The sequence below is a fragment of the Petaurus breviceps genome, unplaced genomic scaffold (assembly GCF_028583685.1).
Source record: "Petaurus breviceps papuanus isolate PSGF00001 unplaced genomic scaffold, PetGlider_PUasm1.0 91133, whole genome shotgun sequence".
In the NCBI taxonomy this organism is placed as follows: domain Eukaryota; kingdom Metazoa; phylum Chordata; class Mammalia; order Diprotodontia; family Petauridae; genus Petaurus; species Petaurus breviceps.
The window spans coordinates 22,818,895-22,830,901 of NW_027187419.1; the positions used below are offsets into that span (position 1 = coordinate 22,818,895).

At 33.3% G+C, this 12,007-nt stretch overlaps 1 protein-coding gene across 1 annotated transcript in view; it reads right to left on the minus strand.

Moving 5' to 3' along the window:
- The window catches only part of CNTN5 (contactin 5), a 1,715,246-nt gene that overhangs the window by 404,176 nt on the left and 1,299,063 nt on the right, over nucleotides 1-12,007 (minus strand). The window lies entirely within an intron of this gene.

The following is a 12,007-nucleotide window of genomic DNA, read 5'->3' on the forward strand; positions in this document are numbered from 1 at the left end:
TCTCTCTCTCTCTCTCTCTCTCTCTCTCTCTCTCTCTCTCTCTCTCTATATATATATATATATATATATATATATATATATATATATATGTATATACTTATTTCAGAAGAAGGCAGGATAATTACAAAGTCCAACACCACTAAATACAGAAAATTATCCATATTAGTGTTGAACTCTGAGAGGACTGTACATAGAGACCAGATAAGCATAGTATCATAGAATCATATATTAAAAGCTAAATGAAACCTTAAAGGATATGAAGTCCAATATCCTCATTTTGAAAAAGAGAAAATTGAGGCACAGAGTGGTTAAGCAATTTGCCCAAGGTCACATAACTACTAAGTATCTGAGGCAGGATTTGAATTTAATCCTAAGTATAATATCCCACCTACCAAACATGAAGAATTTTTGACAACTCACAAGAAGACTTGGAGAAAATTTATGGACTATTCATGACTCAGCTTGTTGAAATGTATATTGACACTCTATCTAAATCAGTCTCTAAGTTGCTTTTAATTTTTCCTGCCAAATTGGTTTCCCATTCTTCAGAATTCTTCTCCCAAGAAGCATATACTATGTCCCTTTGACTTAAAGAGCTTACAATCCAGTTTTGGGAGAAAATGCATAAAAATGTAAAAATTAATAATAGATTATTTAACTAATAGTTAAACATCAAAGGGTGAATCACAGGGAGTGGATAACTGGATATAGGGCATGTGGGAGAGGAAGGAGCCAAAGGGAATTCAAGTTTGTAAGCTTTGGATATATAAAAGTAGCAGTTACATTAAGTGAAATAAAGATGTGAGGACCAGAAATCAATTTGACTAGAATGATTAAGAGTTTGGTTTTAGACATGTCAGAAGTGATGGTGCCATATCAAAATGAAATGTCTAGTAGATAGCTAGAAATTTTAGACTTAGGGGAGAGATTAGGAACAGAGATAAAGACTGGGTAGCCACACCTATAGCAGTAGTTACAGTCATGGAAGTGGATGAAAACTCCAAGAAATAGGGAAAGATAAAATAATTAATAAAAAGATCAAATCTTGGGGGATTTCCTCTTTCTAATCCTTTCCTAGTTCTTGTTCACCTGGAAGGGAATGGAATAAAATTCAACTCAACAAACATTTTTTCAGTACTTATTATGCACTAGGCATTGGGGATACAAAAATGAAAAATGATATAGAGCCTGCATTCAAAGAACTTCTAAGTTCATTAAGAAAATCTAAGGAAAAGGATCCCTCTCATTCCATTCAGCAAGAGGTATCAGGGAAGCTTCAAGAATATGTTGACACCCAGACTTGAAAGAAGAGTAAAGAGGGGTTTCATTTTGATTTTAGCCTTGACTTTATTATGACCTGAGCCAAAGGACATTCAAATTATAAAATTTTAAAAAAGCACATTTTCTCACTTTGCCGAATAGATTAAGGATCAATAAATAAATGTAGTTTTCCTATACTCTAAAAAATTAAAAAAGCTTTACTCATACACAATAACAGACATGCTATTTGAATATTAATATTTCATTTGAAAAATTATCTAAACATTATATCTTATCAATTGAAGAATCAAGTTATTTTTCCTTGTTTTTATTGCTTTTTGGAGGGCAGTTGGGGTTGTGACTTGCCCAAGGTCACACAGCTAGATTTTTTTGTGTTTTAAGTGTCTGAGGCCAGATTTGAACTCAGGTACTCCTGACTCCAGGGCTGGTCATCTATTCAATGGGTCACCTAGCCACCCCTTCAAGTTATTTTTCTAAAGAGGAAATGAAATTCATTGAAAATAGAATTTCCAATAAGATTATCAATAAGGAAAACTTGAGCATATGAAAATATTCCCACTGTTTTCATCTTACATCTGTGATATGTTAATTTGGTTATGGTATGCTCTGTTATAATTACTCATTTAAGTTTTTTTCAGTTTTTATTATCCCATTTGACAGCTGAAATTCTATGGTCATACAACCAGTAGTGTCAGGGGCAGGGTTTAATTCCAGATCTCCCTGACTTTAAGACTAGTATTCTTTCCATTACATCACAAATAATTCCTCCATCTATTCCCTTATTTTCTTTTTAAAATTAATTTATTTTAAACTTAAGCACACAAAAAGAAAAAAAATGAACATATTATAAACTTAAATAAGAAAACTTAGATACAAAATAAGAAAAGATAAAAAAAATCATTGCCATGTTTACAGCAGAATATAAGAGAGGATTTAATATATACATATAAATTTCCATTTCAAGAAAGCCTATATAATAAATATTACACATTGTGTTCAGAGCTGTCCATCTTTTTTGTTAGCTTGTAAGTTTTCTTTTGTTTTCTCTTGTGCATTTTTTACTTTGTTCTTTTTCCCCTTTCTCCCTACCCAAGAAGGCTACATTTAAGCATGGATAGATACACACATATGTATGTATACACACATATATGTATATATACACACATGCACACATATACACACATGTTCCTGTATTTTCCAAAAGGATTATATCTTATCCAGTATAGTACTTCATATATATATATATATATATATATATATTTCTGCAGTGCAATGCACTAAATACCATTGTACTGAATGCAATGTCATTCAAATAATGATAATTGTCAAACATTACAAATGTTTTTACATGGCCATGCACCAAGAAGGCAATCTCTGCTACTTTTTGTAGCTCATGTGGAAGCAATATAAAATGGTCAACATAATTTCTCATAATTTATATCATGATATATTAGTGAGACATGCATTATTTAATATTTGGGTACTGTGACATCTTAGAATTGTAGAATTCTAACCAAAGAGATACAGCAAAATGGAATTGTTCTATGTGAGTCTTCTAAAACTACCATATCACAGATAGAGGAATGCTGAAACAAAACGGTTAATTTTCCAGTAGAAAACTTTACTGTGTTCAAGGCAGATTCCTAGATGGAACCTAATTCATGGCCCTATGCACTAATGCCCTTAATTTTAATTATTCATATACTTAAATGTTGCCAGGAAAATCCTTCCTATGATAAAATGGAAGTCTTTCATATCAGTTCCATCTGTACTGAGGATTTCATCTCAGTAGCCACAGTGCAAAGGCTCCCAATAATTGGGACTGGTAATTCCCTCTTGGCTCCATCATGTACCACTTACCCCTGAGGAACGAACAGCTATTGATCCCTTGGCCTAGTGACAGACTCCCTTCCCCGGATCTTCTGTCAATCTAGTGATTAAGTAATTTGATTTTAGTTTGATAGACAAATACTGCACAACCCCAATTTATTTTTAATTCCTACAGCCCTTAGTGACTGGCAGTTCCAAATAAACACTATTAATAAATCATTAATCTGTAACTAAAGAGCAGGCTCTTTCAGGAAGACTTGCCAATTGCATACCACAGAAAGTCTCAGAGGAATATTTGTCATTCTCACTGTTACAATGGACCAGAAGAGCATCCATTTGAGACAGCTCAGCTAAAGTCTGGGAGAAAAAAAACCATGGCAAAATGACTTCATCAATTGATAACTGGTGTTTTCTTATTTGGAATAAACACATAAAAAGGAGGGGAAAAAACCCTTAATGTCCTGGTCCCCTAATAAGTACTTGATGGAGTGTAACAAAAAGAGGATTTGTAAATGCTATCTGAAATAGAGATAAGCTAGAACTAAAAAGGGCAGGAAATTGAATGTGTTCTCCTCTCCCACCTCTACCTTCAGGTTTTAGATGAGTTTGGAAAGGTCATTCACATAATTATTATAGTAACTAGTCCAAGGCTTCTTCAGCTAGACTGATCTGATTGTGTGTAAATGGCTGCAAAAGCAAGATAAGGAGTGTGTAGAATAAAAAAAAATGCCTGGAACATTATTAGCAGGCAGGATTGTTTTATTAGATAACTTCATGTTGCTTTATAACATAGGGCTTTTCTTTTATTGTTTCAATATAATGCCAAATTTGCCCTTCCACATGGAGTCATTTAAACATCAGCAGTCAAGATTTACTCTTCTTATATTCTTGACTGCATACAGTATCCAATAATATATCAGGAGAACTACAAAAGTCAAAGAACCTGATTGCTGAACATTCTAAAAACACTTGTCCTGCCACTTACATGACTAGTTAAATAGATTAAATTCTTGTGGTACTTCTAATTGACTTTCATCATATGAACAAGTTCACTAGTTAATAATTAAAAGAGTCATTTTGGAAAACATCATTTGAGTACAAGATTATTTGATGTGGTATTAGAAAACAGGTGCCATGAAGCCAGGCCTGGTGCTCTTGCTATTATACCACCCTTCCTCTAGGTGTCATATATTTGTGACAATTTCCTACATATTTTGTGTATCAGACTTTCATTGGTGATATTCGATGCCAATCTTTTCCTCTTTATACATTATCTTCTCACTCTATATCCAAAGATTCTAATAATACAAAATATTTTTTCAATTTTATATAATCAAAACGTGCTTTTGTCTTTGAAGATTTCCTCTATTCCTTGTTTGGTTAAAAATTCTCCTCCCAGACATAGTAGTGAAAAGTACTGATTCCTTTCTTCTTCTATTTTCTTTTTTAAGTGATATGATCTTTTATATTAAATCTTGTATTAACTTGGAACTTCAAGTCACATATGGTATAAGGTAGTAATCTAAACCTAATTTCTGCCAAATTACTTTCCTTTATGCCCAGAAATCTTCTCCAAAAGGAATTCTTTCCCAACTAAATGATATCATTGTGCTCATGAGATATTAAAGTATGATTTTTGATTATTTCTGTTTCTTATCTAGTCTATTCTGCTAATCTAATGCCCTCTTTTTTAACCAATAGTATATAGCTTTAATAACTACTGCTTTACATAGTTTTAAACCTGATAATTTAAATATAATTACCCTAATTTTTTTTCTACTGGACCCTACTACTACAAGATATAGCTATTGCATTACCACATCTCAAATGCAATTATAAAGAAGTCATCATCAAAAATATATTAACCATATTTTTTTTTCTATTTCCCTTCATATTCTAGGAATTTTATAATTCTGAGTGAACTTTGTTATTTTCTCTAGTTTATAAATTACCCTTTCCATAATTTGATTGATTTAGAATTAAATTTATAAATTAAAAATGTGTCACTATTTTTACTATATTGGCTCAGCTTAACTCTGGACAATAAATATTCATTTATTTGTATTTCTTTTGTTACTACACATAAGTCATGTATTTCTTGATAGGTTAACTCAGAGAATTTTTTTACTTTGTAATTTGTTTTTTCATTTTTTCCCTTTTATAGTCTTAAGTACTATATGGAAACGTTTATTTATTTTTTTTTGTAGGTTTATTCTATATTCCATTACTTAACTAAAGCAATTAATTGTCTCAACTTATTCTCTCATTGCTTCTTTGCTATTTTCTAAGTTAATAATCATATCATTTTTAATGGGATAATTTTGCCTCCTTTTCTCTAATGTTTATAACTTGAATTGTTTCTATTGCCTTATTGCTGTAGTTAGCATTTCTGGAACTATGTAAAGTAATGGTGAAAAGAGAGGGCACCTTGTTTTACCCATGATTATGCTGAGAAACATTCTGGGGTTTCTCTTTTATATGTAAGGTTTAGTAGAATTAAATGTTTTTATAATAATTATATTAAAGAAGTATTATTCTATACAAATACTTTTTAGGTTTTATTTGATTTATTTGATGTAAACAAAGCAAATAAAACCTAAAAGGTTAAAAAATTGTTATGGTTTTTCCCATATATTTTAAAATAATAATGTTTTTCTTATTTTGGTATTTATAATAAAATTATTCTAATGAATTTTTCAATGTTTAACCATGTTTGTCCTTGGCATAAATCCAGCTTAGTAATATTAAAATGTTTTCCAGATGTATTGCTGTAGTCTCCTTGCAGAGTTTTTACTTAAATTTTGTGCATCAGTATTCACTAGTGTGTAAAGTTTACAGTTCTCTCTTTTGTCTCTTTCAGTCTTTATTGCTTTCCTAAAATGAGTAAAGTAGAGGAACCTACACCCCTATTTTTTAGAATAATTTTTGTAGTGTATACTAATTGGCCTTTAAATGCTTGATGGAATTCACTTGTAAGTGCTTTTGGGCACTTTAGGAAAATCACTTTGACATGGATGATAGATTTGAATTGGAAGAAATTTGGGCAGGGAGGCTTTTGCAGTAGTCCTGGCATCATTGAGGCCTTGTACTAGGGTGGCAACTGTGTGAATTGAGCAAAGGTGATATATGAAATGTGTTATGAAAGTAGAAAAAAAGATTTGGATTTGATTTCCTTATACAAGGTTGGGTCATTTAATACCTATAGTTCTCACTTTATTAGTCTAGCTATTTTATATTTTTTTAAGTTACTGATTAATTCTCTTGATGTGGTAATTATTAGCTATTAGCCCTCAGGTCATTCCACCTTTTTCAAGTAGTTTCATACCTGACTCCTCCCCAATTCCTGCTCTTGGACTGGAGGACCTCAACATACATGCTGATGTTTTCTGAAGACCACTAACCTCCCAATTCTTAATTTCCCATGGTCTACACCTTTAGTCTATCTTAGTTATACAAAAGAATGCTCATGCCTTTGATTTTGCCATCTCCCTCAAGAGTTCCAATTCCATAACAAGAATTCTGGCATTCCTCTATGGTATCATAATCATTCCTCATTTCAGCTTCTCCGATACATTAAACCATCATAATATATTCTTTATCTTCAAAATGATCTCTAAAATCTTTACCCTTTAGCATTTTCTCAGTAACTCTACTGACTTCATTTTCTTATTTTCCTAATTTCAACCAGATAGTTAATCAGTTTAATTCTACCTTGTCCTATACATTGTAAATCCTTTGCTTTCTAATCCTTTTACCAATTCATATCTTGTCAAACCTCAACCTTGGATTATTCCCACTCTGTCTCTTCTGATCCTACTCATAAAATAATGTGCAAAGCTGGGAGAATTCCAGCAACTGTGCTAAGTACACTATAAGTTTCTGTTATCCAGTTTCAACTGGGCCCTCAGTGAAGCAAAAGCAATCTTTTTACTCCTTCTTAATTAAATGATCCTACTCCCCAAAGATTCTGGTAAAAATCTTTCTTCATTTCCTCAAATCTCCCTTTAACACTCCCTGCTGTCTTTATTCTCTCAGTTGAGGACCTGGTCTTATACACTACTGAGAAAATAAAGACCATTCTCTTTGAGCTCTTCCTTCCCTTCTCTTTATCTCCAACACCCTTGATGTCATCTTCCTCTCCTTCAGTCTCAGATAATGTGGTAGGTAGCCATCTATTCTACCTCTACCCTTGTTCCTCTCCCCTCTTGTTTTCATCAAAAGACTGCCTGCTACCTCCATTATCCTCATTTTATCTCTAATCTTCAGCCAGTTTTTATCTGGAAAAAAACAGGTCCAAGTCTGTCTCTTCCTTACAAAAACTTCATTAGTTCTCACTATCCCTTCAAACCATGTAGCACATGTTCCTAAAACTACTATGCTGACAATAACAAAATACTTGAAGACACACACACCAGACTGTCAATATTGACACTCCTACCTCCATTTCTCTACTCAATTCTCTCTTGGTTCATGGCTAACCTGTTAAAATTTAAAATGAAATTTTTAAAGGTAACCCCTCAGTAGTATCCTGCAGGGACTGCTCCTAGTTGCCACCTTTTAAGATACTATTTACTTAAAGTGGGATGGAGTGACTTGGTCATTTATTCAACTAGTTTTACCCTTAAACTTATATCATCCATCTAACAGGTCTAGAAACAGATACATTCTACTTTTGATAACAAAAGAAGGAAATTGAATGGAATTTACAAACCATATTAAGTCAGTGAGCTTGACTTTGCCTCTTGCTAAAATTCTTTTTTTTGGCTTTTTGGAGGGGGTAAGGCAGGGCAATTGGGGTTAAGTGACTTGTCCAAGGTCACATGGCTAGTAAGTGTGTCTGAGGCTGGATTTGAACTCCCTCTTGACTCCAGGGTCATTCCTCTATTCACTGTGCTACCTAGCTACCCCTAAAATTCTTGAATGTATTATTAAAGAAATAGTGAAGATCTAGAAAAGGAAAGAATGACCATAAAGAACCAGAATGGCTTCATCAAGAACAGGTTAAGTATGGCTATTGTTATTTATTCCCTTTTTTTTTTGACAAAGTTGTGCAAGATCAAGAAAATTCTAGAGGTGTAGCTTATTAGATTTTAGAAGTGTTTGATAAAGTATCTCATTCTATTGTTGTGTGAAAAAAATAGAGATGTGGTCTATATTAGAGGTATCAGACATATGACTTATGGGCTTCCAGTAACACTCTACAATGCAACCCAAATTAAGATGTAATTGGGAAATATTTAACAAAAGAAATAAAAATTCAACAGAACATAGATCATGTTACTGTATAGTTTCATCAGTCAATATACAACTGAAATATACTGATGCATGAGTTAGTTGCCCATGTTTCTATCTGAGTTGTCATTATTGGTCAATATGATAAAATTGTGAATCCAGAACAGGATAAATGACTGAGTTACAAAGGCTGTTAGTGATCCATGTCAAAGTGGAAGATTTCAAGTTTAATGCCCTGGGAATCTTCTCTTGGCCCTGTCCTTTTAAAATGTATTTTTTATAAGTGATGTAGCTAAAAGGATAGGACTATTATCAAATTTTAAAATGGCATAAAGCTAGGAGGGATATTTAACATACTGGATGAGAGGATCAAAATAGGATTTTGATAGGCTATGGAAAAACCAAATTGAATCCAACAAGATGACATTTAATAGGGATGAATGTAAAGTCATGAACACAGTGGAGGGGAGGCTTGATTAGGGAAAATTTCATCTGAAAAAAGATCTTGGGCTTCTAGAAGACTCAAGGCAGATGAATGGAGTGATATATCAGTCAGATAATCTTATGTAATTGTGGACTGCATGAAGAATGGCATAATTTTGAGAGATAGGGAGATCATCATCTCATGGACTCACTGTCCTAGTCAGACTGTTTAAGGAAGATCATATTCAATTTTGACTGTTACATTTTTGAAAGGACCTTGATGAACTACAGAGGTCCTAGAGGATGGAAACTGAAATGGTGAAGGGTACAAAGTCCATGTCTTATGAGAATTAGTTGAAGGAACTGGGATATATATACTAGAAAGGAAAAGTTTCAGGATTAAGGTAGTAGCCCTCAAATATCTGAAAAGTTGTCAGGTAGAAACAGGCTCTTTTCACCTCTACAGCAGAGGTGAAAAGTAAAATTAAGAGGACCCTTGATGAGAGTGAAAGAGGTGAGTGTAAAAGCTGGCTTGAATCTTAGCAACAACAAAACAAACTCTAAGATCTTGACAAGTGGTCCCATCACTTCCTGGCAAATAGAAGGAGAAAACATGGAGATAGTGTCAGATTTTATATTCTCGGGCTCAAAGATCACTGCTGACTGCTATAGTGGCCATGAAATTAAGAAACTTCCTCCTTGGAAAGAAAGCTATGGCAAATCTGGGCAACACATTAAAATCAGAGATATCATCTTGCCAACAAAGCTCTGTATAGTCAAAGCTATGGTTTATCTAGTAGCAACTTATGATAATGAGAGTTGGACTATAAGGAAAGGTGAGTCCTGCCAAATCAATGCTTTTGAATTGTTGTTTTGGAGAAGACTTTTGAGAAGCTTTTGGATAGCAAGGAGATCAAATCAGTCAATACTTAAAGAAATTAGTTCAGGTTATTCTCTGGAAAGTCAAATACTGAAGCTCAATTTTAAATACTTTAGCCACATAAAGAGAAGATGGGACTCATTGGAAAAGCCCCTGATGTTGGGAAAGATTGAAGGCAAAAAGAAAAAGGGGATGGTAGAGGATAAGATGGATAGATAGTGTCATGGAAGCAACAAACATAGTCAGACAGACATCAAGAGATAGTAGAGGATAGAGGGGCCTGCTCTGCTATAGAACATGGGGTCATGAAGAGTTGGCTTCAGCTGAACAACTGAACAACTACAAAGCAGAGGTTGGCAAACTGACCAGCAACCTGGGTTTATAGGTGCTTTTAGCATTAAGGGTTTACTGAAATGAATGATAGACCAATAAATAATAGTTTGCTGACCCCTAATCTTGAGGGAGGAGGTAGAGAAAAGGGATACAAGTTGCAAAGAGGCAATTTTAGACTTGATATAAAGAAAAGCTTTCTTATAACTAGAACTATGAAAAAAACCCAAAAAAGAATGGGGCACCTCAGTAAGTAGTACCTTCCTTCTCATTGGAAGTCCTTGAGTAAAGGCTATGGCAACTTGTTGCTTATACAGCAATGGTATTCTATTTTGAACCTAAGTTATATTTCATCTTCTACTATTCTACCATCCAAGTGAAATTCTCTGTAGTCCTTTGCTGGCCAAGAAATTTGGTGGTACTTTTCATAACTTATAGAATAAGGCTTCACATGCTATTTTTCCTTTTGTCTGAATAGATCAGTTATAGAATTGATCAGTGTACAGAAATCCAGATGACAAACCTCCCTTTACTAATGGTTTTTCTTTTTAAAGTCTCTACACAGCTTCTTGGATGCACTGAGAAAATGAAACTACTTGCCCAAGGTCTATTAGCATATCATAAAACCCTAACCAGACAAAGCACAAGCTTTCTCTATTTTGCCTTTAAAGACAGGTATTTAGCTTTATTAATTAATCTTATAGTTTTTCTAATAACACTATTACTGCTATGGAGAAAATTTGGCCCTAGCCATATTGCTTTACCTAAAGTCCTGGTTTTTGTGGAACAATATTATGTTAGTAAGCATGGAGACATGTCTGCAGAAAATAGTTAATTTTAATTCAACAAATAATTATTTAGCACTCATTATGGGATAAGCACTAGGAATACAAAGACAAAAAAAAAATAGCACCAGCGTTCAATGAGCTTACAGTTTACTGGACTTTTCAGAAAGGAGGCTCCTAATCTCACACACACACACACACACACACACACACACACACACACAGACAGAGACAGAGCAGACAGAGTACTCATGGTGTTCCACCGACAGGTAATCAAAGTGAAGTATTGATTTACTGAGGTTTTCCCTTTGATGCTAATCCCATCCCTTCCAAGTCTCTTAATTTTCACCATTTCAAACATAGGAGGAATAGAAGAGTTAAAGTAAAAATAAAATATTAACAAAGGAAAATATATAATTTGGCTGTTGGCTCTTGGGATAAAGAGAACTTTAAGGATGAATTTACAAAAATATATTTCATGACTTTCCTAAACAAAGGTTTTAATTTATTAAGTAAGCCTGCCTGGGGAAACATATATTATTTTTGCTGTATACATCTAATTCTCTCTAATTTGTTCTCAATTTGACCTCTCTTTATATAGCTTTAGTATAAATGCTATTGTTTAAGAATTAACTTGGGGTTGTAGTAAAACCTTTGGCATCAAGCCAAATGAAGCCAGGATATATATCTTAAGCTGTGGTTTAGGCACTCCTGAGTGTTAAACCTGTTACATGGTACTAATATGAACAGATATTTTTAAACATACAAGATACAATATATACAGATGTTGAAATCAAATACATTTTTCTATACTACTTAATTTTCTCTTTACAGAAACCACTCATTCACTAATGTATATTTTAAAAAATTTCCTAAAACATCTGGCTAAATATTCCTTTGATCTACATGTTCAAAAATATTTATAGCTGTTCTTTTTTATAGTGATAAAACACTGGAAACTAAGGAAATGCCCATTATTTGGGGAGCAGCTGAACAAATTATAATACACGAAAGCAGGATGATATTGTTGTGTTCCAAGAAATGATGGAAAGGACAGTTTCAATATATGAGACATATATTTTTGGACATGGTCAATGTGGGAATTTGTTTTGCTTGACTATCCATATTTGTAACAAGAGGGAAAATATTACTTTGATGAGTACTGAATTTTTTCATTGTGCTATTCCACAAAATTTTATTTATTTATTCATTCATTTATCTATCTGTCTGTCTGTCTATCTATCAT